The sequence below is a fragment of the Etheostoma spectabile genome, chromosome 4 (genome assembly GCF_008692095.1).
Source record: "Etheostoma spectabile isolate EspeVRDwgs_2016 chromosome 4, UIUC_Espe_1.0, whole genome shotgun sequence".
Taxonomy (NCBI): Eukaryota; Metazoa; Chordata; class Actinopteri; order Perciformes; family Percidae; genus Etheostoma; species Etheostoma spectabile.
In genome coordinates this window covers 26,754,358-26,780,937 of record NC_045736.1, presented here as the reverse complement: position 1 = coordinate 26,780,937, position 26,580 = coordinate 26,754,358, and the positions used below count along the sequence as shown (strand labels likewise).

The window sequence follows — 26,580 nt, the reverse complement described above, 5'->3', positions numbered from 1 at the left end:
CCCGGGCCCGGGGTCATCAGATGATTCCAGTCTTGGGCAGCAGAGGAAAATCTTATCCCTTGACAAAAAAAGGGTTGTTTGGGGGGGGATTTGTTGCTTATTCCCTTTTGCAGCGGCCACGGCTGGTCCACAGGTACAGGGGTTTTAAGGGCCTCTCCAATGAAATGCAGGCCGCCGGAAAACACAAACCCCAGGGCGCTTCCCCCCCTTTAAGGGCCTCCCATTTTCCCCGGGAAAATGATTACCTTGGCTTCGCCCCCGCGAGTTCCAGGGGGGACCGCCCCTTGTGATTTTTACCAGTTCCACCCCCCTGTTTTTTTTGGGTCTTTTTTGGGCTAAATTTGCCGTGGTTTCTCTTCTGTCCATGTTGGGTCCGGGAAAGTGGTGTCATTTCCACAAAATCCGTTTTTAATTTCCACGGTATTCAGAAAGGGGAACCTTGGGTTTCCCCAAAATGCAAATTTTGAAAAGGGGTTTTTTAGTAGTTCTTTTCGGAAAAGGAGGATCTTGCGAATTACTTTAGCTCAAACCGTAGACAGGCTTTAGCTATTTGGAGGCCACGCTCACCAGGGAAAAAATTTTTAAAAAAGGGCAATACCACTATGTCTACAAAAAAGTTTAAATCCGTTTTTTGGAAGTGTCCCCGAGCCCCTGTAATTTTTCAGGGGGAAAAAAAGTTTCAGCAAAAAATATCAGCAAAAATAGCAACAGAAGCAGGAGCAAAGCAAAGGTTCACGGGAAGAAGCGGAAAATACATTCTCTAAACATTGTAAAAAACACCCTTACCATATTACTGTGGTTTTTCCACAATACAGGAGACAACGCTTTGTCCTTAGATAGCTTAACGCCTGCTATGTGCCATCAGCGTAGTACATGAATTAAAGCATGACAGCAGGATTTTTTTGTTGTTGTCAGTATTAACTATGACACAGATTACTTCTGTGGGAAAAGATGTTCAGATACTAGCTAAGCAAGCACAAGCTTTTCAGTCAAGCGTACAGACATTATAGCTTCCAGCATTATCAACATCATGAATATGAAAGGAGAAGCCTGATCAATGAACATAAATATCGCTTTTTTACTTTTTTGAGTGATGAAAGCTGGTATATAATTTGCATAATTACCACATTAATATTGCAAATGGTTCCTTCACTTTATTCTGTTATGATTCCTCAGATGCCTCCTCATATCTCTGATTGCAGCTGTTGGAGCCTGAAAGTATTGAAAACTATCTACACAGATCTTTCTACAAATACAATAACACAGAAGAGGAAAATGGTAATATCAAATGAAATGCACATGCAGAATTAGTAGCTTTTTTCCAACACAAAGACCATTTGAATGCAGATTTTACCCTGTTCCAAAACAGCTGCGAAGAGTGCCACCCAGATGAAACTTTTTCAAGCTTCCTATGTGGCAAAGTGAGTGGCAATCATTTAGCCGTTTTCTAAGAGGACAATAAGAAAGAAAATATCATAATTTATGTTCATATAATGGATGTTGTTACAGGCTTCAAGCTACAGGTGTCAGTAGAGTTCTTTTTGAGCAACCAGCAACCACCATCAGGTGAGTCCCGTCTCCATGCACACACACAAGCATCTTTTCACATTTACGAAAATGCAGTTCTGAGGGAAGTGCAGTCATTTTGGTATAATGGTTTTCTTTAACGATGAATCTCCACACAGGTTCGTCAATAATCTCTGCTGAGGTAACATTATGCTCAGCTCCGCAGGAGAGAAAATGACTGAAAATCTATAAACTTGTAATTCAAGATGTTAATACACACACAACAATGCTTTAGTTTGTAAAAAAAACCAATAACCTTCAGTTTACCTCACCGTTTATTGATTACATTGTTGAATTCCAACATCAAAGCAATGCACACATGCTGATCCTTTTGCTATATCATAGTTGTTCAGGGCTGAGAGAGTGGGTGAATAATTGATTATATTGTTAGAGATTTCTATCTGTGAACACACCCTGTTAAGTCATTAGTGTCGTGTGTTGAAGAGTCTTGCACGTGCATGGTAGGGGATATCAGATTAAATCTGAAATAAACTGCCAGTTCACGCCGAGTGCAGCTCTTCTCTTTCCAATGGCTGAATTGTAAAACATTTTATATAGCAGAAATATGAACAGAAAGGTTCATAATAGAAGCTGCATGCAAATTAAACATTTATGAATGTAAAATAAAATGAACCAATAGTGGTTGCCAGGTTTTGATTATGGAGAAAAACGTTTGTCTGTGTAGACTGCATTCACAGTCTTTCAGGAGGAGCTCGGAGATTGGGAGTTATTGTCTTGGATGTGCATCAGAATGCAAAAGCTCATTCTCTGTGGCTCACAGTGAACACAATAAAAGATTAAGGAACTAAACACAAGTGTCATGTTTATTCAGATTGATTAAATAAGTAGAAATACGGATTCAGTTGGAGAGCATTGAGAAAACAGACATTAATAGAAGTTCATTGGTGGGGTAATTGCTCATTAGTTTTAATTTCCAGGCAATCTGGGCTTGTGTCGAACAGTGTCAAAAGGCTGTTTTTACTCCGTGGTTGTCTTCTCCAATCAGTAGCTGTGTTTGACATACTGTGTCTCTTTGACATTTTGTGTCAAAGAGAATAATAAATTATGTCTTTAATCACCCTTAAACAATGGAGCCCAGGAAACAGATGGACTCCATAGTGTTGACTGGAAGTTTTGCACATCCCCTGATCAATATTTTGGCACACCTGCACTGGACCGTACAGCCTTCCTTCATTCCCTTTCTAAAACACTTATATTGTGAATGATTGTTATTTTGTTACAATGTCTTTTTTTACACATTTCTTTCTTGTAATTCTTTTCAGTACCTTGCCCTATTGTGTAATTTGAATATGTTTATTGAATGTACCAAATACACCAAGGGAAACTATGATGATTCAGATTCATTTCAACAGTCCTGCATCTCTGCAAACATTCTTATTTTTTGTTTTTTTTTAAATCATAAACTGGCAATTAAGTCAAGGGAATGATACAATGAACGAAAATGGATGTTTGCTCATAATGTCCACATCACCTTCGAGGTAGTAGACCCGAGCCTTCAAGTAACCAAATTAGTGTGCTCTGGGTGTTTGACTTTTACTGGTCAAACATGACACTGTCAAACATTCCCTTGTCCTTCCATTTTAATGTAAAATGTCCCACTGAATATACGTTATATTGCAATAGAAGCTGAGGGGTTTGACAATTGTTTGGTCAGCCTACTGACTTCAGTAATTCATGACTCTTTTTCTAGCGCCAGCCTTCGGTGAACATTTGTGGTTCAGAGTGAAATATCTGTCACTATTACCATAGTCTATGTCAACGACGTTCCAGTTCTGGGACTAAGCCGTTGACGCCGAAATTCCTCCGTATGTCCTTTTTTTGTCCGGATGGCCGTTACCCTATGCTTGTGTTGGAATTGTAAGCTCGGGTTGATTTATAAGGACTATGGTTATCTGCTCCTGGGTAAATCCAGACAGCTAGCTAGACTATCTGTTCTGTTGCACGACTAAAACAACTTTTGAACGTAAACGTTCCACCAGAACAAGTTCCTTCCTGAGGCTATTTTGCAGCTGCACGGCGGTTCTATCCGGCGCTTAGCGCCACCCATTATGATTGTGATTGGTTTGAAGAAATGCCAATAAACCAGAGCACATTTTTCTCCTATCCCAGAATGCTGTGCAGACTAGCCTGATCTTCCTCCGCAGCCCTTTGTAAGTATAGTGAGGCCACTTTTCTACTGTTAAAAATTTGGATGGGAAAACTTGAAATCTGTACGAAAATCAAGCCCCTCTGATGAAATGAAATATTGGGACCTTATTTTTTTAGCGGACATCATTTAAAAATTTAACATTTGTCCAAAAAATTTTAGTTTACGATCAAGTCCCTTTCCCAAACTAATGACATCCTAACCCTCAGTTTTTTTTGGTTAAATTTTAAATTGCAAAATTAGATGAAACATTTACAAAGATGGTGAACATGGTAAAAAAGATATTTGTAAAATTTAGCATTGTCATGTTAGCATGCTGATGTTAGCATTTAGCCTCACACAGAAACTAACAGGGCTATGGACTCTTTTGAGTCCATAGTGAATTTGAAGTAATCTAAATGTTAAGGCTGATAAGGAGACAAGCTAAAATAGGCGCAGCCTTTGGGAAAAACTTCCAGTGATTCAGTCTGTTGTCTGAGGCAGAGGATTTAAAATGATCAAGGTTGGCAGTTATCCATTTCCTCCTCAGTTGTACCATTTAACAAGACAAAACCCTGACACACGGGCTTTTTCTAAACGGGTTGGGGGTGGTGAGAGTGGGAGAAAGAGATAGAGGAGGAACTGGTGGCACAGGGAAGTTCTCATTCTCCAGTATATCTGAGCCCAAACAAGGCTGTGGCCACTGGCAGATTAATGTCTATGTAAAAGCACCTTAATTGGGTCTGAGTGCTCCTCAGGTAGGTGAGGTGGGACTCTTATTGTGACAGCAAAATTACTCTGCATAGATTCTGAGTTTGAAGAGACATTATCCATCCTACAAAATCTGTGGCTAGTAGCCTCTCAGTGTTGAACAGGTCACACTTATCTCCTGCCCAACAGCGTCATCTTTTTCTCATTATGTGCAGCTCTTCATAGAAATTGCAGAAATGTTTCTCCTCCTGTAGGTAAAGACTGATTCAAAAGTCGCTGGCAGGGCATAATTTAAATAAGTAAGATAAGGCCACAGAAAAAAATGCAACATAGTCGGGTTGGATGACAAATGCATCCTTTTTTTTTTGAGACATACTGTGCAGGGAAGAGAGGAAAATACTCATAAAGAATAGTTCCCATTGGAGATATGACATCTGATTTATTCATAGTTCTCAAGCTCTGAACTGTAAAAGATTGACAACAGAGTGATTTGCCACATCTGTTAATCTTCATAAATGAGCAAGTAGTCAGATCTTTGCTACGGCCCCTGCACTAAATAATTCAAAATACTGCACTTCAGTTTTATTCCATTTTCATCTTTTTTTCTACCTTTCTAACTGTCAAGAGCCAAAATCATTGCTACACATTTTGAGGCTCAGCGGTACTTTCTTTTTCTTCATGTGGAGCCTTGCTCATTAGGGGCAGCCTTTTGGGAATAGGTGATAACAACAAAGTGAAACAATGAGAAAAGGCATCATCTTTTTAGCCATGTAAACTACAGTTATGACCACATGAAAGTGATCCATTTTAGGGGTGGCATCTAGCTCACCCAGTAAGAGTGTTCGGCCCGTGTTGGCTGAGTCCTGCAGCGGCCCGAATCCGACCTGCGGCCCTTTGCTGCGTGTCACCTCCCCCTCTTTCTCCCCCTTTCATGTCCATCCACTGTCATTATAAGAAAGGGAAAAGTCCTAAAAAAGTGACCCATTTTACTTTCTTTAATAGATTTTTCATGTGTATATGTTTCTCCATTAAGATCTTATACAGTTCACAAACAATTCAAGTTATAATGTTGGCGGACTGTTTCATTGTCCAGCATAAATAGAAACATTTTACCTGCTCTGGGAAGATCAGTGATGACCACAGCAGCATCTGAGATATTCCAGTTGGATGAAATGGTCCCTTTTGAACAATCACTGCTGTTTATCGCACTGCCATTTTCCGCCTCTACTACTCTATATATTTTTTTCCCATTCTCTGATATAATAATTTTAATATTCTATTGAACGTCTTTGCTGGTCTGCTGAGCAGGAAGCAGACGTTTCCATCAGCAGAGCTGCGCCTGGCATTCATCATCAAAGGTCTGCCCAGGAAACAGACAGCTTTACACTCATCTGCATCTGCTTGGTATGCCAACTGGGTGAACATCCACATCATCCTACCCACACTGTTATTTCTGATTAGCATATAATGCATCAATTACTTCACTTTCACTAAACAGAAAGGCTTCACAAGTTTCGTTTCCAAGGCAACTATGAAGAGTGCTGGTGGCAGGAGTAAATTGGTTTGCTAAGGGAAGTTTGTGTTGCCGTCACAGTCGATCCTAACATATGGAATGTGATAGTGAGTGCACTGAGGACTGAGAAGTTACAGACTGGCATTTCTCTACTTATAAAGACAATCCACCACAGTTATTCAAAAGAAGAAGAAGAAGAAGAAGAATATACAGAGAGTGGAAGTTCTTTGAGCAAAAATGCCTTGTTGATGGCAGAGGTCAGAGGAGAAGGGCCGTACCGGTTTGATCCAGAGCCGTTACTTCCTATAGGCGAACTATGCGTATGCAAAGTGCCCCTACAGCCACTAGGGGGCCTCAAGATGCACGTTCAGCCTCAATATATTTAAATAAAATGACCTGCCACTAGCAAGTAGCCTTCTTTGTTCTAAACATTTAAAAATAAACCTGTTATTGAATTAGAAGAGCCTCATTGTTAACTTCTTATTATCATTTTCTGTAGGTTTAAATTACTTGGGTAGACTCGAGATGTTTAATTTTATTTTATTTTTTACAAATCTAGCCAGTAACATCTCCTCAGATCATCTTGAAAGTTTGAATCCCCCCCAATTGTATTTTGACAAAACAGGGGCCCCCCAAAAGCATCTTGCAAAGGGCCTTCCAAAAGCTAGAACTGGCCCTGGTTTGAGCTGAAAGAAAAATAACAGGACTCCTATAACCACTCGTTACAACAACTCATTTAAACGCCACAACCTGGCTGAGTATTGTTGCTGACCATGTCCATCCCTTTATGACCGCTGTGTACCCATCTTCTAATGGCTACTTCCAGCAGGATCAAAAGCTCAAATCATCTTAAACTGGTTTCTTGAGCATGACCATTAGTTTACTAATCAAATAACCTAATTTAATCCTACCCCTTTTCCTCTACAACATAATAATCATCATGAAAGGCTTCATATTTATATCATATAGCATGAATATATCATTGTAATGATTCAAGTTTATGGAAGATTTTATCTTTGCAACAACAGCAACAGTGGTTTACTTCAAATAAAAGAGAATAACTGGGTAGTTAGTATAGGCACAATGGTGAATCAAAGAAAACAGCAGCATGAGAGAATCTTAAACTGTATTCAAATGAAGACAATGGGGCTCTCAGTGCTTGGTAAAGTGATTAATCTGTAATCACTTAAAAGAAATCTTTAGAAAAACATCAGTTGATGGTGAAGTCTTTCAGTATTAAAATAGGTACAATATCCCTTGTATTATTGTTCAATCCGTTTTTACAATAGTTTTCAAATGGACATGGATAAAGCAGGATTTAAATGAGTTTGCCAAAATGGGAATATATGTGACGCTGGCAGAAATCTGTTTAACAAATAAGACCAAACGTTTTATTCTAATTTGTGTTTCATATGTGCTCCCTTTGTTTGATTCTCTGAGGTGTACAGTCTCTGAGAGTGAACAGGGGAACTACTTAATTCAAGCAACTGTAGTCCCACTCCATTCATACCATTTGAACAACTACAGTTCAAGTGTAAGTTACACTTCCCTTTATCCTCTGAAGGATGTCTTTGTTTTGACCACTAGGGAATGCTGGATGATGGCCAGACTTCAGCTAGAAGACCTGAACAAAGACACCATGTTGGTAAGTGTCCACAAACAGACCCATTGAAGTTTGGAATGAGATTCTTGCTTGGTTTTGTCGACCCCTGATTTCCAAGTTCAAAATTTCAACTTTAAACACAAAATATGTTATAATAAAATTAGCAGATTGCCTTTGAATTTACTGAACACATGTGTCACATTTCATGTGATTTATGAATACAACAACCAAACCAGACAGCTCAGTTGATCGATATAGCATAACAAAGAAACTGCAGCTCTACCACTTGTTTTGTTGCATGATGCCTCAGCTGTGCGTCTCACTCTGGCTGTGCATGCCTCCCATTTGAGCATCAATCTTGCATCTTAAGACTGGTTTTCTCTCCACCACAGAACCACGAGACATCTGAATTAAAGATGGGCATAAAACACACCATCGCTCATCGTCCCCAAACAGCTCCGCCACCTGCAGAGATTCTCTAAGTCACTCGCTCTGTCTAACAAGAACATGGACAAAAACACCAAAAAGTTGGGATCTCGTAATTTAGGCTGAGGATGCTCACTGTGTTTTTAAATCTGTGTGGGAAAGTGATAAATGTTTTTGGTGTTTTGCATAATGGAACTTGAATTTCACACTCACTGTAGACATGCAGGTTGGTGGAGGCCAGAGGTAGAATAAGAAATCAGGTGTTTTGTGTTGTTTAAATATGCAAATTAGTTTGAATATGCAAACTGGGCATTATCTAATGATAACTGGCGGTGAATTTAGGAGATATCTACACAAACAAACAGACAACGTTTAGTGACATAAATCCCTAAATGTGGATTTTGGATGACTTTGTTCCACTAGTTTGAAAGAAGACACAAAATCTCAATATTGACCAGTGCATGAAAAAAAAGGTTTTAGCCTGTAGTATCTAGCTTAATTAAAAGAAATACAAGGCGCCTTTTATACATTGTTGTGTTTCTTTAGAAATTAACAATGGACAAATAGATTCAGATGTAACGCTTCAGATGTAAAGTTATTCCCTGTCAAAGTGACGTCAAAATGAATGGCAGTCAATGGGATGCTAACGGCGGGTGATGGCTTTGTAGCATTAAAACAGAGCCATAGGAGCTACGCTTAGAGAGGAAAGGCTTACCCCCTTGGTGATATGAAATCTGATTCTCTCACCTGCTCTCATACACCTCCTGCTTGGAGCCAGAGACTCTCCTCGGGAGTTGGAAGAGAGTGAATATTGGAGGTGAACATGACAACACAACTCCAAAAACAATGGTAATGACTGCCAATCACTCATTCGTCCATGTAAGAGCTGTGTTCCTTTTGTTCCTTAATTTCAGAATATACCACCAAGTGTAATTCAAGTTGTCAGGTCACCTTATTTTTGTTGACTGCAGTGTAGTTTGGTTCAAATGTTTTTGTGTGTATATGTGTGTGTGTGTTTGTGAGTGTGTTTGTGTGTGTGTATGTGTGTGTGTCACACCTGCAGCTAAACTGGCTCAGTAGAGCTGTGTATCCCTTGGAGAGGTGATTAAACAGAGTTGAGAGCCAGAGGTCTTTCTCTGTTGGAGTCTAGCAGAATACGTATGTCACTGTTCTGCTTAATATCAACCTTTCTTGGTTGATCTTTACTTGAGTATCATCTTTATCACTTGAAGCACAGTGAAATAATAAGACATTTGCTTGTGTTTTTACCAGTTGAGGAATATCATGAAGCTCATTATCGCTCCAAATGAGAACATGATCACTCATGCTTATATTAAGTTTCAGCTCTGTTTACTTGACTCTGTAGGTTATCTCTGGAGTGGTCGGGTTACTTCGTTCCAGGGCATGTCTCACCAAAGCAAACACTGCTTAAACGGAGATCGCAAATGGTGGCAGCGTCATGCTTCAAAAATGCTTTCCGTAGATACATTTGTGATCCCACATATTTATATTCTTACACTGTCTCACCAATAAATTCAACAATGGCAAAGTCCTTGTTATCACTATAGAATCTAAACATGGTCTGACTCCTTCTCACAGTACTGACTACGGTGGTGGATCTTGCTAGGAGGTCACTGAGGTCATCTGACCAAGGCTAGTTTCGTGTATCACACTCCAGACTTTAAGACCCTCAAAGGCAATCACTCTTTTGAGATTGTAACTCCCAGACTCTGTAACTCAGTCCCCCTGGACACAAAAAACAACTTACAACCTGCCTACGTGGACTGGATTTGTCAATGTTTATAGCTTGTTCACGTATGTATTTTGTGGTAGTTTCAAATGTCATTGTTTTACTACGCTATATGAAGTAGGTGATTTGAGGGGGGATGCCATGCCCCTTGTCAGCAAAAGGACCAACATGTATGATCCATCTCCACTTGCCATCCCCCAGAGAGTGCAAGGGCAGAAGGGTTTAGTTGTATTTATATGTATAATGTAAGTCTAGGCTGCCTGACTCATTGATCCTTTTCTGACAAAGGTTTGAGCAAGTTAGAATCCATGACCCAGACCATGGCTCTGAAATATCAGTGGCCTAACTATGTAGAGTGTATGTATTTGTTTTCTTCAGAGCTGTCAGATGATGGCCCTCAGTAGTTGAACTTCAGACTTGATATAATGAAATTTGAAGCCACAGTGAAATGAAATGAAATGTAGTGTGGCATAATATCTTATTAAAGTTGTATCTGTGGCTCTGCAATATAGTTTGTCAATTACACTGAATGTTCAAACATATGACCCCTGAGTGTGTTTGCATGCATGGATTTTCAGGGGCATTTTCTCCTAGAGTAAAAGGGAAAAGAACATACATTTTAATTTCGTTGTGCACATGCAAAATAACTGGCAAGTTATAATGAACGGCTGTAAATGACCTTTGAGGGCTGGAGCTATATATCATTGTACCTGCCCACAAGAATCACTGCCAAGCTATACTGGTTTTGGGATGTAGCAATTAAAAATAGTGAAAATGCAGAGAGGTGGTTAGGAAAAAAAACCAGTTTTTTCTATATTTTAACCATAACAACCATCACATTCTGAAAGATTAGCTGGCCACATACATTCAGGCTAAGCTGTCAATGATTAATACAGGCAGGTAGAGATGGCATTGCCCCATTCTTGCCGCTTTTACAGCTCACAGACATTGTTTTTTACTGCACATCCAGAAAAAGGACACACTTTCCTTATATAGTTTAATGAAAAGAAACGCTGAACACCAAGGATGTCATCTGATTAAATGCTTCCTGCTCACCAGCGCTAGCTGAGGGATATGAGAGGTGTGTGCTAACAACATTCAGTAGCAGAGCTGTGAGGTAAATGCAGCCCGTTAGAGGAAGTCTTGTAGGCTTTTAAATTAAAGATTTACACCAGGTTCTAAATATATTCACATAAATTAAAGTCAAGTTTTGCACCTCGGTTTCAATATGTATTCGCTATGAAAATCATAGGGTTGCTAAAGACATTTAGGCAATCCACTGCCATTACATAACAAATTTATGATGTCAAATTTATATAATGAATTATATTATAAAAATTTAAAGAAGCAATTGAGTGAGTTGGCAATAAAGTATTTGAAAAAGGGCTTGGAATTTCAAGTAATGATAATTTTTCTTTCACTTAATCAGTTTGAGAAATAGTAAAACAAACAAGAGTTTTGGCACCAACATTACTGAGCTTGAAAAATTTGAGTCATAAATCTTTAAAAAAAACATTTCCTGGATGGTCTAACAAGCCAGTGACTCAGTCTACATGTGGAAAGATTCATCCAAGCCTCACAGGGTGAAATCAATTACAATTTTATAAACCTTAAATCATCATCATAATCAGGATTATCTGTGCCTAATGGCACTGAGCTGAAGGCACCATAATCAAGCAAGGACTGAGCCAGCAACTTGTATTTTTTTTTAATAGCAAACAAGAAGCATTATGCTGCTAAAATAAAACTGTACCCCCGTTTATTTTCACAAGCTTATTTTTCAGTGGCTCATAAATGGAAATACCAGTAAATGCATCATAAATGAAATACCAGTTATTTTAAAGTGGAAACTACCTCGTTCTGTGCTGTTTCTCACCCTAAATAACATGAACTAAACAATATGGGCAATTTACATAACAATGTTCAAATGTTTATACATGTGTAGGGTACCTAACTCAACTAAACTTGGGCCTTTTAGGCTTTTATTTGTACAGACAGTTTAGACTTGAAATAGGAAGAAGAACAGAGAAGGGGAATGACATGCAGCAAAAAGCTGCAGATCGGAGTCAAACCTGTGACCGCTGCGTCAAGGAGTAAACCTCTTTATGTAGGTGCCGCTCTACCAAGTGAGCTAACCAGGAGCCCGTAACTAAACCCTTTTTTTGTAACACAATTAATAATTTAGGGTTTAAAAACAGCTAGGTTTGCATGGCCATACCAATCTCCACAGCACTGTGAAATTATTTCTGGCAACACCCCAGATAAATTCTGAGATAGGAGAAAAAACACTCTGGGTTAGTTGCATTTCTTTAAACCAATCTCAATCGTCTTTGGCAGCTCTAAGCTCTGGATGCACCTATAGGGAATCTGCAAAATGTTCTCAGAAGGGAACTTGTTTTGGTAAAACATTTGCACCCGGCAAAAAAAAAAAACTCGTGAAGTTAACCATTCACACAATACAGTAATGTGAGCTATTTAAATTAGCTAGATACATGATTAAACGTAATTTGCTCTGACCAGCGAATTGCCGTGTGTGCTTCGTCCATAGCAATCCCAAAACGTCCCAGTAAGAAGGTAAATGCTGTAAACATATTCATTGTTAGTCTTTATAATCAGTTCCTAAAAAGAACAAAGCAGACCTGCCCTACTGCAAAATCCACATTTTTTTCAGAACTAGGCATTTTTAGTGTGTAGCTTGTTGTTTTCCCGTGGCGAGGGGATATTGAGAACAGGATGATAACTTCACACATTTACTCAAGTGGGCATTTTTGTATCATGGTCTCCAGTCTGTACACCATTTCTCTTTCTCTCAGGCTCTCTGTTCCTACGGAGGTCAGCACTGTGAAGGTGGTTTACCGGTCACGTTAATTCCACTGAAATTAAATCTAAATGCTGGTGTAACCAGGCTTTAAGTCTTTTGTAGCCTACTGTTACACACACTGTGGATGTTCCTTTTAAACTACTCTGAAACTGCAGCACATTAAACGGGCAGCCAATTTTATGTAGGTTGTTTGCCAGTCTCTCATGGCCAACAACGGCTCTCTGTTTACCCACAAAGCTGTCCTCCATGTATACAGCAAGAAGAAAGTGGTGGTTGCAGCAGCTGCACTTTGGATGCACTTCAGGTTGAGTCCATTAAATTCAGAGACAATTATGTGTTGAAAAGTGACTTGAAAATGTTTTTGGAAATTAGAAATTCAGATGTGCCTGGAAAATGCTGAGGTCAGCTTTGCCTTTTACGCTGTGGGTAATGCTTCCCAACACTAGCCGATCCAAAGTCAGCCTTAAATTAACTGCTAGAAACATGTTTTCTGTCTAGGCAGGCACACACACACACACACACACACACACAACACACACACACACACACACACACACACACACACACACACACACAATTCATATATATTCACATAACTGGGAAATAACAGTAAGTAATAATGTATAAAACAGCAATTAATGTTTTTTAAAGGGACTGTTCTTGATACTCAGAAAAAAAGTGGACTGGGATTGCCTTCACAAGGCTCTCACACACTCTTTCACACTTCATTCTCTACTCAGGACGCAATTACGCCATTGTATCCTACAAATATTTGTTTGGGGCCATATTATTGTTCTGAATCGAAAACAACCCCCTTAAAAGATCTAGTCCCAGTTTTTGCATATGTGATACGTTGCTGTTGGAATGTTCTCCATTTCTTTGGCAAATCTGTAGTGTTTCCATAATACAAGATAGAGGCAGGGTGGCAGTACTTTTAAAAAAGCTCCAAAAATAGCTACAACTGTGGTAAAAGTTGTGCTATCTCAGTGGTCCAGTGCAAAGCACAGGATTGTGAGGTTGAAGACAGCAATTCTCTCTGCAACCCCATTGTGACTGGCAGACATGGGGACGCTGCTGCTCCCCGTTGGCTGTGCCGCAGATGATGAATGATGCCATGCTGAACTAGTTTAAGAGGAGCATCACACAATCGCTCATTTCAAAAGGCACTGCTTCACATGGCGGCCTGGGGAACGGCATGGAAAGTAATATCCATCAACAGGCAGCCAAGCAGTAGCGCTATCAGCAAACACAATTTAGAGCTCAGAAACATTATTGTTTTTCTCTCCCTCCTCTGTTCGATTCACTGCAACGATGAACTGGCTGACTGATGCTCATCTGATGAATATGATGCTGCTGTCATGATAGTATGAACTTGGTCATTATTGGGAGGAATTGAGTTTGGATGAAAAGACATTCTGTAAAAACAGAAAAAAAAATATTTTTTCATCTGCTTCATATAAGCCTTGTAAAGAATATTTATTCTGCCTCCAATATTGGATGAAAGTTGTTGCCACAATATTATGGCCAGGAGGAGCTCTGCACTTCATGAACCAAATGAGAAAGTCATGAAATAAATAAAACATTACACAAGTTATTACATGGCAAACTACAAAACAAAACACCCAATCACATAACAAATGGCCAACATTAATAAACAAACCACATTTTTTCTTAAAGGGATGGATCTACATTTTGAAAATACTCTCATTTGCTTTCTTGCAGAGAGTTAGATGAATAGACTAGTGTAGCCTGTACGGTAAATGTGAAGCTATATGCAGACGCTAGTTAGCTTAGCACATATTCTGGCAACAGAGGGAAAACAGAGGCTCAGACAAAAGGTAACAAAATATGGCCATTTGGCAAGAAATAATCATACAACCTGTAAACTATAACATGTTGATTTATGCTTTTGGTACAGATTAAACAAGCAAAATATATCACTCATTAGTAAGAATTTTAGATGCTTGAAGGTATATCATTGGGCAGATCTAGCCTAGCTCTTTTCTCCCTGTTTTTCAGTCTTTTATACTAAGCTGATTTTCTGTTACTGTAGCTGTAGACTTATATTTAATGCACAAAGATGAGAGTGGGATCAACCTTCTCATTTAACTCTTGCAAGAAAGCAATAAGCGTATATACCAAAATATCAAACGATTCCTCCAATAAGCCTGACCATGCAGATGACGTAAAATTAGGTTTTTTACCTTCTAAGATATGAATTTTGGTTTTAAATAAGTTGTGAGTGTGCAGAGATGGTAACTGTAATAATGTGACCCGGTCATGCTGCATGTACAGTGGGATGTAACTTGGAATGAATGTGTATATGATAAAGATGTTCAATCCTTCACATGCATGGGGATAATAAGACACTTTACTGTTCTATTTCACACTGATATTCCTATCTAATGGGGCTCTTTGGGCTTCACTTATCTCCTTATCTCCACGCAAATTTTTCATCTAATGCTCAGTTTAATCAGGTTGAGCCCATTTTGCTCTATAGCAGAGCCATGTTCTCTCTATGACTTATTCACTTTTTTTCAGTAATCATGATGCAATGGACAACTAGGGGATATCCTCTGCTCTGATGATGAGAAGGAGAAACTCAGTCAAACCACTCAACAGTCTATTGTGTCCTCCAGGCTGATCCTCCACTCAGCAGCATTCCTCCTCTTCCACAGCATGCTGAATGAACACAGCTAGCGTCTCCTGTCTCTTTCTTTTCCTGTACAATACAGGTTAGCAGTGTATGTTTTTCAATTGCTACTTATTTTCTAGGAACGTTTAAAACCTTTCTGCTGTTCTTTGATGTATGAAATCACATCTGGTCAGGTTAGAAACCAGGTGAGGCAAAATGGTGCCGTTGCTGTCGCTTGTTTTGTACCGTCACTGTGGCTCCATGACGTCTCTGCCTCAACACAACTGTTTAGCTTAGGTTTGTGTGAAATACAACAAGCTAAAGTGTGGTGGAGTGAGTTCCATGACTGGTATATACACATTTTAATGTTTATGGACACTAATTCAGGTCGGTGCACCACAGTAATGCAGTAAAATGGGTTGTAATTACATTTTTTATAAGGTTAAATGGCTGAAGGTGTTTATATAATGTATGTACTGTTGTTAATATTTTGTTTATGTATGCAGTAAAATGGTAGATAGGTTAACAGGCTGAATTAAAAACAACATAAAAGCTACTGAATCAGAATATTCTGAAAGCTGGTTAAAGTAGTTTTAACTGAATGTGAGCTGTAAAACACATATTTTACTTGATTTGAGTATTGCTGTTAAACTGAACAACACATCTGTATGTTCAGAAGCTTTGAGTTGTTTGCTATTTCAGTTGTTCACAGTAAGTTTGAACCCTCCTTATACATGAATGTAAAATTTGACATGGAAATGGGACGTTCATCTAAATGAGAAAAGGAGATGAGTTCAACAGAAATAGTCTGCTGATTGAAAACAACTGACATCTCTTGTCTCTTCTTCCTGTGAGAAACAGGACACATCTTCTCTTTACAGGTGACTCATGCTTGAGGCCTGAAACAAATGCACGTGAGCTTGTTTGCAATGTTATGTCCAGCTATAAAAAAAAAACTTGCGCTTGGACCCATTATAGCTAGTGGCCTCCACTGATTACCACTTACACAGCAGATGTATCTGCAGCCAAATGGTTGTGTGTTTTCACGTCGCCCCATCTTTCCACAGCGCTGCCATCACTCTTCAGATTTGTCAGAGGCAGCTACAGCACCAGTGGCACCTGAGTGAAGTTTGCTATGTGCAATTTTACTCTGGGGCTTGTATAGCAAAGAAAGCCTGACTCCTACTATTCTTCTACGTATTTCCCACTGTTTGATTTCATGCAGGTTTCCCCCTCTAATGGCGCATACAGTGTGAAACCAAATGACTCCATCTTCTGCTGTGACGAGGCCATGTCAACAGGTTGCTACATACAGATATGGGGCCTCATTTCCTGATAAGAGGCGCTCTGAGAGGTAAAGTGCTTAGAGGGGTTTATTCATTATCCGTCTACTATTACTCATAGCAGCAGTTAAAGGGAAGCTAAGCCCGACATAATTAAGTGTATTTTAATTAATGCTGCTCTCTCGGCCTCTGAAAGGTGTTGAAATGTTGCTCACTTGGTTCATAATGGCTGATAGATCTAATTGTATGTACATTTTGGGATTGTGTTAATATGTTGCGTAATAAGAAATGACTGTTTCTCTCACAGTACAAAACAAATCCAGTATATTGATGGGTTCTGGGCTAATAACATACTTGCAAGTTGCCCCCAAGCATGAGATATAATATCTTCAGATGTGATGGGTTTTATTATTAGCTCTTTGACTAAGAGAGCTGTTAATTTCCGCTACACATTAATCAGGTGTTTCTGTCTTACAGACACACGTAGGGCTACACAATTAATCAAATTTTAATCACGATCATGATTTTGGCTTACCACGATCAAATTTGCGTGATAAAAAAAGGCATACCCCCCCCCCCCCCCCCCCCCCCCCCCCCCGGTAGCTAGTTAAACACCATAACAACAAGTAGAAAAGACATAAAACCAAACAAGTAATTCAATTCAAATTTGCGATATTTTAAATTTGTCATTTCTAATTATAGAACGCTCCAGATTTTTTGCAAAGCCAATCTACCGCTGCGTAAACCAATGTCTGATCATGTGCCCGTCAGAGTTTCTAGATGGAGACAGTCAAAGAGGAGTAATGTGAGGAAAATCCCACGACAGGTAGCAGTCGGTTATACGTCAGTCACAAGGTTTACCAGTTTACTAGTAAACGCAACATTGCGTCCCGTATGTGTTGTTTTTCAGACAACAGCAGTGATCAGTGCTAGTGTAGGTTAGCTCACAGGGCTCTGGGGTGGGAGTAACATTTTTTCTAGGTTGCACCGGTGCACCTAGTGTCCTCGCATCTGCTGCTTTTTCACAAACAAATCAATGTTGTTTATATCAATATGGTTTAATTTTGCGTTACTCTCCGCGCAGCCCCACCCCCATTCACTCACACACGGCTCCCCAGCAACATGGAGAGACACAGCATAGGTAGAATTGGGGCGGCTGTGGAAGGTTGGTGGTTCGATCCCCTGCCCCTGCAGTCATTGTCGAAGTGTCCTTGGGCAAGACACTGATCCCCGAGTTGCCCCCATCAGAGTGTGAATGTGTGTGAGTGTTTATCTGATGAGCAGGTGGCACCTTGTACGGCAGCCCCGGCCACAGTGTATGAATGTGTGTGAATGGTGAATGTTTCCTGTAGATGTAAAAGTGCTTTGAGCAGTTGTTAAGACTGGAAAAGCGCTATATAAATACAGTACATTTACAGCGGCGACCGGTCCACAATTCTGACATTTGTCCACAGTTTTATTTGTTATCAACACAGCGGTATATTGTTGAGCATGAAAGCGAAACCTGTGTTTGTACCAGTGTTTCCGCTGGTAATTCTGCTATTGCGACCGCCACGGTGTAAAACACAGGAGAAGTTATTGAATGCAACTAACTTCAGTTTGTAGAATAAGAATGTGTGAGATGGAGTCTGCTGGACCTGGGCGAGAGATGTGAACCATGGCCAGAATATCATAGTTCATAAAAATGCAGTGCAGTGACACTATAGAAATTTCATGCACACAATGTGTCTAACTCTGCTGACCCGTCATTGGACCTGTGCTGGACCCATTCATAATGAGTCTGTCACTTAGTAGGCTAGCATACGTCCGTCGTAGTCCCCCTCTCTCCTTAGCTCTTTTAATCAGTTATTGTTAAAAACAAGTAAAGGAGCGTTCTCAGAGATTAAATAGATCCTAGGCTGTGTTGCAGCTATGTGTCTGTACAACATACAACTTCAACATAAAAGGAATGTAGCACAATATGGATGTGAAAGCAGTTATATGTTTTGGTTAAAATCAACAAATAATTGTGATGATTAATTGCGATCACAATATTGATCAAATTAATCATGATTGTCATTTTGGCCATAATCGTGCAGCCCTACTACTACGGGACTAAGAGGAGGATGAGTGAAGCTGTGCATGAGCCTGGGGATGCATAACTCACAGCTGGTTTTAATGCCTGTCAATGAGTTATTGAAATTGTTTTGAAATTTCCCCTTTCTGTCCCCTCTCACCACAGCATTAATCACAGAATCCACCCACTCCTATCACCCTCAGCACCTGAAGAGTTGCTATGAATATAATTTCATATTTCTGCATTCACTTTCATCAAAGTTCACTCCAGTTGTGGGTAAAACAGTCTGTAACAACTTTTATTCAATTCTACCCATGTTTTTGTTGTTTTGTTGTTGTCCTTTAGTGCATGTGGGCAGTTTTAATGTAACAACATATTTTTTTTCCTGATTGTCTTACTGTATTAAATTGCTTGTTTCAAAATTTTTTCCATCCTGCCAGAAATATCCTCTTTTCTGGCCTAAAATTTGATAAATTTACTGATAATGATTATTACAAAAAACTATATAATGCAGGGAAGTTTTTGGTAGGCATAACATTGCACCTCTCAGACAAACTGACACAGCAGTACATTTTCAACTCCTGTCTGAGCTTGTTTGGGTGAGAAAAGGTGACATCTGACACATAAAATAGCTAACAGCACTCTCAGCACTCATAAGAAAGTGTTTCAATTGTTATCTGTATATGTTAGAACACACGTCCCAAATGATCTGTGAATATTCATATTCACGCTTAACATACCTTAAGTTCAAAATACACATGCATCAACATGCAAATCCACACAGGAGTTTCACAAGAATTGTAGCAACTTATTCATAAACAGTTTTCTCCATCTGTCTCATTTAGATGGTTAGATGTCTGAAAAGATAATTTCACAGCTCATGGGGTTTTATTTCAGTGCTGCACTCATGTAACCTCGTTTGTCATGGTTCTCACTGATCTCATTTTTCAAAATGACATCAAAATGTTGTTTTGTGCTTCGTACTAATAATCAGATCTCCAGTTGTTTTATGCACACAGTGAACTGTGCCCATTATGATTGTATGTGATGTGTATGTGTGTGAGCGCCATCATCTATCATCAGATCAGGAAATAGACAATTCTGTGTGAAGATTTGTTATATTTTTGGCCTTTGTGTCTGAGTCTCAGTCATTCGCATAAAGTTTAATACTCTCCTGTGCCTGTGTTTTAAAAATGTAATGATACGAGGGAGATGAAGAGAGATAAAACGAGCAAGAACATTAAAGCGTAGGAGATGGAGGGGGAACGATTGTGCTGTAATCCTTGTCGTCTTGGTGGGGAAGTTCAGTGTTTGAACAGGGAGTGATGAGGCGGGGCACAAACCTCCAGGATGGATCTCTGAGATTAAAGTGCCCCGATTGCTGCTCTCACATCACATCCCCTACCATCAGGGGGGAATTCATTTGCTCACACAGAAAGATAGGGGCAACTGAGAGAGCAGGGGAGAACTGACAGAAAATGGGAAGGAAAAGCCTGTCTGGAGGCTTTGTAGGAATTGAAAGGAGTTGAACTCTCTGAGGGTCTGTGGTTCGGTGTAGAGATAACAAACCAAAGGGAGACACAGCAGTAAATATACTGTATGGATGTTGACTTCTCTCTGTCTTCTTTAGACGAAAGACATTTTGAAAACCCAATTAATATTGGATGAAAAATACAACGAACAAATGAACATGTTCAAGGTACAAGGGTGGACCTAATGTACTATCACTTCCCTGCACCGTCAAAGGTTTACATTGCAAATGGAAGCAGAGGCTGGTGCACTCAGAGCAGTACTGTGTGTTCTTAAAGAAACAAATAAGGTTACATCATAACTCTGATTCTTAAAAGTATGTGCACAACCTGCTGATCACCAGAAACACTGTCCCTCTGGTGTTAAGTGGATGTGTGATTGAAGGCTGTGTGTGAAACATGGCACCAGAGTAAAAAGAGGACAACATTATTTACTTGAGGCACTTCCATGAACACACAATGGCCCTGCATTATAGCTATTGAGTAGTGTACCCATGAATGATACACAACACATATGATGTGGTGTCTGTTTTTCTTCTCCGAGCTGTACTGGCAGGAGTCCTACTCATCTAAATACATCACTGAATGATGAACTTGAATTGATGCATTTAATAAATACCAAGTAGTACTACTTAGCATCACTGGCAGTGTGTTCTGAAATATAGTAATAACCACTATACCAAGCAGAACAGGCTTAATCAAAATGACACAGTATCAATTATGAAAAGGATAACAATTAAAAAAAATTAGACATGATCATAAAATACAATAAAATGCCAGATCTGAGTAAAGTGTTACACTGCACCTCTCAGACAGATGGAGCACTGCGGCACATTTTCAGCTTTTATCTGAGCTTGTTTAGGTGAGAAATGGAACAATCTAATTAAATTAGCTAACTGCAGAATGCCCACCAACAGTCACGTGAAAGTGCTTGATCATTCAATGTTTACACAGGTATGAGTTGGATCACCAAAGAGGGCAAAGCTACCGCAAAACACTCGTCTTCAACTCACTTGTGCATCAAGCAGCATTTGGTCATTCAAGTCAACGGTTGCTATGGCCAAACAAACAAAGCAGAGAGCTATGACAAATCTTAAAAAACAAGTGAAAATGAGACCCAAAATGCACCTGCATTTACCACTTATTGCCGTAGGTGCCGCCAAAGAGAACGTAACAGGGATCTTTGAGATTGTAACTTTAATTAGTTGTCAACCCACCATACCAAGTAAAAAGGCTTCATCAAAATGACACAGTTTCAATGATGACGTAAGGGATTTTTACCTTACCTTGATCTTAAGTCTGCTTGCACTCACTTTGATAATATTTAAGCAACAACAGATACCTACAACACAATTTCAGTATCATTGTGGTCATCATGGTTTGGGTTACAATAACTTCTTGGTTAAAATTCAGGGACCTTTGTCGTCATGGTTAAAAGAAACTAATGTTCACTCTTGGTCGCAGACAGGCCTTTTTTATTCTGGTTGATTAGACTCAGGTTAAAGTTGGGTGGAGCTATGCTATGGATTACATGCATTTAACAGACTCAATGCATGAAATGAGAATGACTGTAACAGAAGGAAATTAAAGATGTTACCAAAAACATTAACAATGGTTCAAGTATCACAATAAGTCATGACGGTGGGACAGTGTCCCTAATACGGAAGCAGCTAATTGGAATACAGCCATCATTCATTTTAATCATTTACATCTGTGCTTTCCCACCTCTGAGAAGAGGTCTAATCAGGCGCATAAGTGAAAACACCTGTGTGAGTGTACTGTGGACCTGATAATACTCTGGTGTATTCCACTCTGTTGGTAGAACACACACTACACACAGGTCTGAAATACAGACACCTTCTCAGTACCTATACATGCACAAATGGAGAGCTGTCAGAGGAAGGGGGCAGAGGTATCGATGGACAGTCGCCCTTAGGAGTTGGTGGTTTGGTGCCTTGCTCAATAGCCAGGAGGTGAACTGACACCTCTCCAGCTACCAGTCCACCAACGTCGGTCAATATGCGGACTTGAATGGGGGACCAGTGAAGTACCGTTCGCAGAAATTCATCCTTAGACTATATTTTAGTATAAAAACTGTTATATGACTAAACATTTACTTGATTGAGACAGGGTTTGAATATTCAAATTCATGTAAAATTAACAATTTTGTTTTGATTATCAAGAATTTAGAAATTGTTCAAATAATTTACAACCTAAATATCACATCACTTTAATGATGGTCAAATCAATACCTGGTTACATGTGACGATGTCTGATCTACTGCCATGAGGCCATTAACTCAGGCTAAGCACCAACCTTGAGGAGCGTTCCAGTGAGGTCTTCAGAATATGAAAAGAAGTGGCTGTAGGATGTTTTTGATGGCTTTATCATGACTGGTCTCGCTTTACCAGACCCTTCTCCAAAGTGCGCTGAAAGTGATTCTGGCTACTCCACGCAGCATTTGTTGATGGAAGGAAAACGTGCTCTGGCTTAATGACAGTTCTTTAAACCAATCAGAATAGTCATGGGCAGTGCCAAACTCAGCAAAAAGCCCCTGGAAAATAGTTGAGAGAGAGAAAACTCAGATTGGACAGATAGTCTAGCTAGCTGTCTCAATTTATCATCCAGAGATCTGAGGAGAAGTCAACAATAGTCCTTAAAAGCGGAAGGAAACAGAAAATACATGCATCTGTCGGAATTCACTGCAGCACCGGTGCAATCCCAGCAAGTGGAACGCAAAGGATATTTCATGACTGACAAAATAGCGTGTCCAGCTCAGATTATTAAAGTGTGCTCCCTTTGGTATACAAATATGACGTGCAGAGTTCCCCAAGGCTCTTTTCTGGGGCCTCTTCTGTTTAACATCTACATGCTCCCACTGGCCCAGATTATGGAGAACAACAAAATAAGTTACCATAGTTATGCGGACGACACACAAATTTACATAACCTTATCGCCAGGGGACTATAGTCCAGTACAAAAACTGACTAAGTGCATCGAACAAATTAACGGCTGGATGTGCCAGAACTTTCTGAAATTAAATGAAGGAAAAACTGAGGTGGTTGTTTTTGGAGCAAAAGAGGAACGATTAAAAGTCTGCGCTCAGCTTCAAACAAAAATGTTAAAAACAACAGACAAAGCCAGAAATCTTGGTGTATTCATGGACCCATGGACCTGAATTTTAAAAGCCACATTAAGACAATTACAAAGTCAGCCTACTATCACCTTAAGAATATATCAAGGGTTAAAGGACTTATGTGTCAACAGGACTTGGAAAAATTGGTCCATGCTTTCATCTTCAGTAGACTTGACTACTGTAACGGGGTCTTTACAGGTCTCCCTAAAAAATCAATCAGACAGCTGCAGCTGATTCAGAATGCTGCTGCTCGAGTCCTCACTAAGACCAAGAGACTGGATCACATCACTCCAGTTCTGAAGTCTTTACACTGGCTTCCTGTGTCTCAAAGAATTGATTTCAAAGTACTTTTGCTAGTTTATAAATCACTTAACGGTTTAGGTCCAAAATACATTTCTGATCTGCTACTACACTATGACCCCCCCCCAGACCTCTCAGGTCATCTGGGACAGGTCTGCTTTCTGTCCCCAGAGTCAGAACTAAACAGGGTGAAGCAGCTTTCAGTTTCTATGCTCCTCATATCTGGAATAAACTCCCAGAAACCTGTAGATCAGTTCTTTTAAATCAAGGCTGATGACCTTTTTTTTTGATGCTGCCTTTCTTTAAATGACTGCTCATTTCTTTAAATTTCTAATGCTGCACTGTAACTTTTATTCTTGTGTTGTATGTGTCCTAATGTTTCTATTTTGTTTTTAACTGTCTATTCATGTGTTTTATTGGTTTTTAATGCTTGTGATTTTTAACTGTTTGTACTTGTGTTTTATCTGTTTAACTGATTTTATGTAAAGCACTTTGAATTGCCCTGTTGCTGAAATGTGCTATACAAATAAAGCTGCCTTGCCTTGCCTTTGGTCCAGGTTCCAGTTTGTGATTGAGCAGATTCATGAAGTCAAGGCACATGATAGAGGTGCATCCAGGGTGTGATTTGCGAATAAAGCAGAGGAGGGGGATGTTTTTTGATCATGCACAAGTAAATAAACAAAAGTGAACATGCAACAATTATTTGCATTAATAATTTTTTTTAATGAACTTCAACATCCAATAGAAAATAATTTCAGAATGAAATAGCACAACATGGTGTCAACATAAAACAGAGCTTTCAAACCACAAAGCGGAGTTCACTTCATGGCAAAAACAAAACACTTTCACTGGGGATAAAAATAATTTAGCAGAGGCAGGTGTATCCCTGTGCAAATTCAACATTTTTTGTCTGATAATTATATTTCGAATTTTTAAATTTTTATTATGTACATTAGTATTTCTCAAATTGGTTTACACAAACCACTAGAGGTGCTTTCAGGTACTGCAGGAGGTATTTGTGAGATTTATTTTTAACTAGGTAGCATAAAAATAGCACCATAGGAACAATGCTTTGTGGAGGCAGGCTTACCCCCTTGGCTGGATGTTGGGGGATGTCCTGGGGAGAAAACTAAACGGGTGGCAAAAAAAAGGCAAAAAAGGTGGCAATGGTCTTATAGTACATCCACGGTAATGATGGCTTCATCATGTAGGCAGCAACCTAACAAAAACAAGCATACCCAGCCACACACAGGAAAAGGTGAAAGATTTTTAGACAGAACAGAAGTTCAGCAAACGGAGCTAGCACACAGTTAGCAACGGACTCTACAGGACAATAATCAGACTTTTTTTTTTTTTTTTAAACCCTTTTGATTTTTTTGATTGGTGGACAATTACGGACTAAAGGAATATACTGTAAATGGCCTTCCTTAACACTAAGATTATTGAATCATGCTTTGGTGCTTATGATTTCAGTAAAAAAAAATGAACAATTGAATTTTGGAGAATATAACCGAGTTAATGATGTTTAGCATGTCCACATTGACATACGTTTTGAACTTTTGAAGTTAAATGCTAAATGTGAAACATGTCCAAACTTTCCGGACTTACCAATCGGGTCACCGGTGACCCGGTGTGTTAGCTATATGAACAGGTTGAAACATGTAACATGTTGAAATCATATTAGAAGCTAGAGATTTATAATATGAATTATCCCAGCACGCCAGCCACAACAACCCTGAGCATCACTCACTCTGCCCCATTTCTTTAAAGCAGAGATAAGAGAGTGAATCCCTCTGAGCTGCCTGCAGCAGCCCTTGTGTCTGGGGTTTGCCTGAGCAGCCTGAAGCACTTGCAGGTTGGAAATGCAAACCTTTCTGTTTAAACTTTTTCACATAGGTTGTCTCTTTTTCTTCCCTGTGATACATTCCTGAACTTATTAATGGTGGAAAAATAGGCATTAAACTGTAGTAAAAAAAAATCAATAAAGTCTTAAAGTGCTCATATTATGCTCAATTTCAGGTTCATAATGGTATTTACTTGTGCCATAATAGGTTTATGTGGATTAATTGTCAGAAACACTATATTTCTGTTGTATTGCACATTGCTGTAGCCCCTCTTTTCACCCTGTGTGTTGAGCTCTCAGTTTTAACTACCAAGTGAAGCATTTCTGTACCATCTTTGTTGTGAGTTGCAAAAGCGCAGTAAGTACGAGCATTATAACGTGTGTTACAACCCATGTCGCTCTTCTGTCCTCTGCGGCTGGGACATAATGGAGTGTTTTGTGCTCGTCTTTACAGCCAACAACAGAACACTCTCCGTGGGGCTTTGACATGGTGTCTCCTAAACCAGTGCTTCCGAATCGATAACAAAATGGCGGATATCTGAGAAGTTATTGCTGTACCAGGTGGGTGGAGACATAGACACTGTATGCATGCTCTAATGGGAGAGGGTGGTAGGTGCAAATATTCAAATCCTTACCGATTCTGACCACCTCCCCCGGAGACTGAAGGCAGGATACATTCAGAAACCGGTATCTCACTCAAAACAGCATGGACGTTTTTTTTTAGCGCCAGAGACACAAAATAACACCCCAAATCCAAGTAAAATAGATTTTCCATGATATGGGCACTTCAATAAAAAGTTTACTTGAAATATAGAGCTTTCAGTGCATGCATTGCAAGAGGCACATCCCTGCTAGACATTCATTTGAAGCACCACCTCTAAACCTGCTTACTGACTGTTGTTAGTGGAACGCCCCTTCCTACTGTCTTACAATCTGCAGTCTCTGTTGAAGCTTTTAAAAAGCAGCTGAAGACGCATTTGATTAAATTTGCTTTTTACTCTTTTCTGTAAACTTTTCCAGGGGGGTTGTCAAAATGTTCGACTGCAGGTGAAGGCAGCGGAGATGGAGAAAAGCGAGAGTTGAAGCGACTTTGCTTTTTTGTTGCAGGACACAGTCACCTGTTGTTACACAAACTCCTGGGCAGTTCAGTGCTTGTGTTTCATGTTTTTACCTTCATGGATTTTAAAACCTTTTGTTGCAGTGATGGAGGCTGTGATGTTTCCTCTTTTATTTATTTATTTAAACTGATCATTACAGTCAAG

The 26,580-nt window shown here is 39.5% G+C and overlaps 3 long non-coding RNA genes across 3 annotated transcripts in view; 1 reads left to right on the top strand and 2 right to left on the bottom strand.

Annotated features, from left to right (window-relative positions):
* LOC116688570 (uncharacterized) overlaps positions 1 to 26,580 on the bottom strand; it is an 81,459-nt gene that overhangs the window by 46,387 nt on the left and 8,492 nt on the right. The window contains exon 2 of the long non-coding RNA XR_004331803.1: positions 3,425 to 3,430. This is a non-coding gene — a long non-coding RNA (uncharacterized LOC116688570). The remainder of the gene's footprint in view (positions 1 to 3,424; positions 3,431 to 26,580) is intronic.
* On the top strand, positions 7,518 to 8,362 carry LOC116688571 (uncharacterized). The gene is made up of 2 exons (XR_004331804.1): positions 7,518 to 7,581; positions 7,932 to 8,362. It is a non-coding gene; the product is annotated as an uncharacterized LOC116688571 (long non-coding RNA).
* Positions 9,428 to 25,883, bottom strand: LOC116688569 (uncharacterized). Its single transcript, XR_004331802.1, has 3 exons — positions 25,709 to 25,883; positions 13,787 to 13,795; positions 9,428 to 9,438 (listed from the first exon to the last, which is right to left on the bottom strand). It is a non-coding gene; the product is annotated as an uncharacterized LOC116688569 (long non-coding RNA).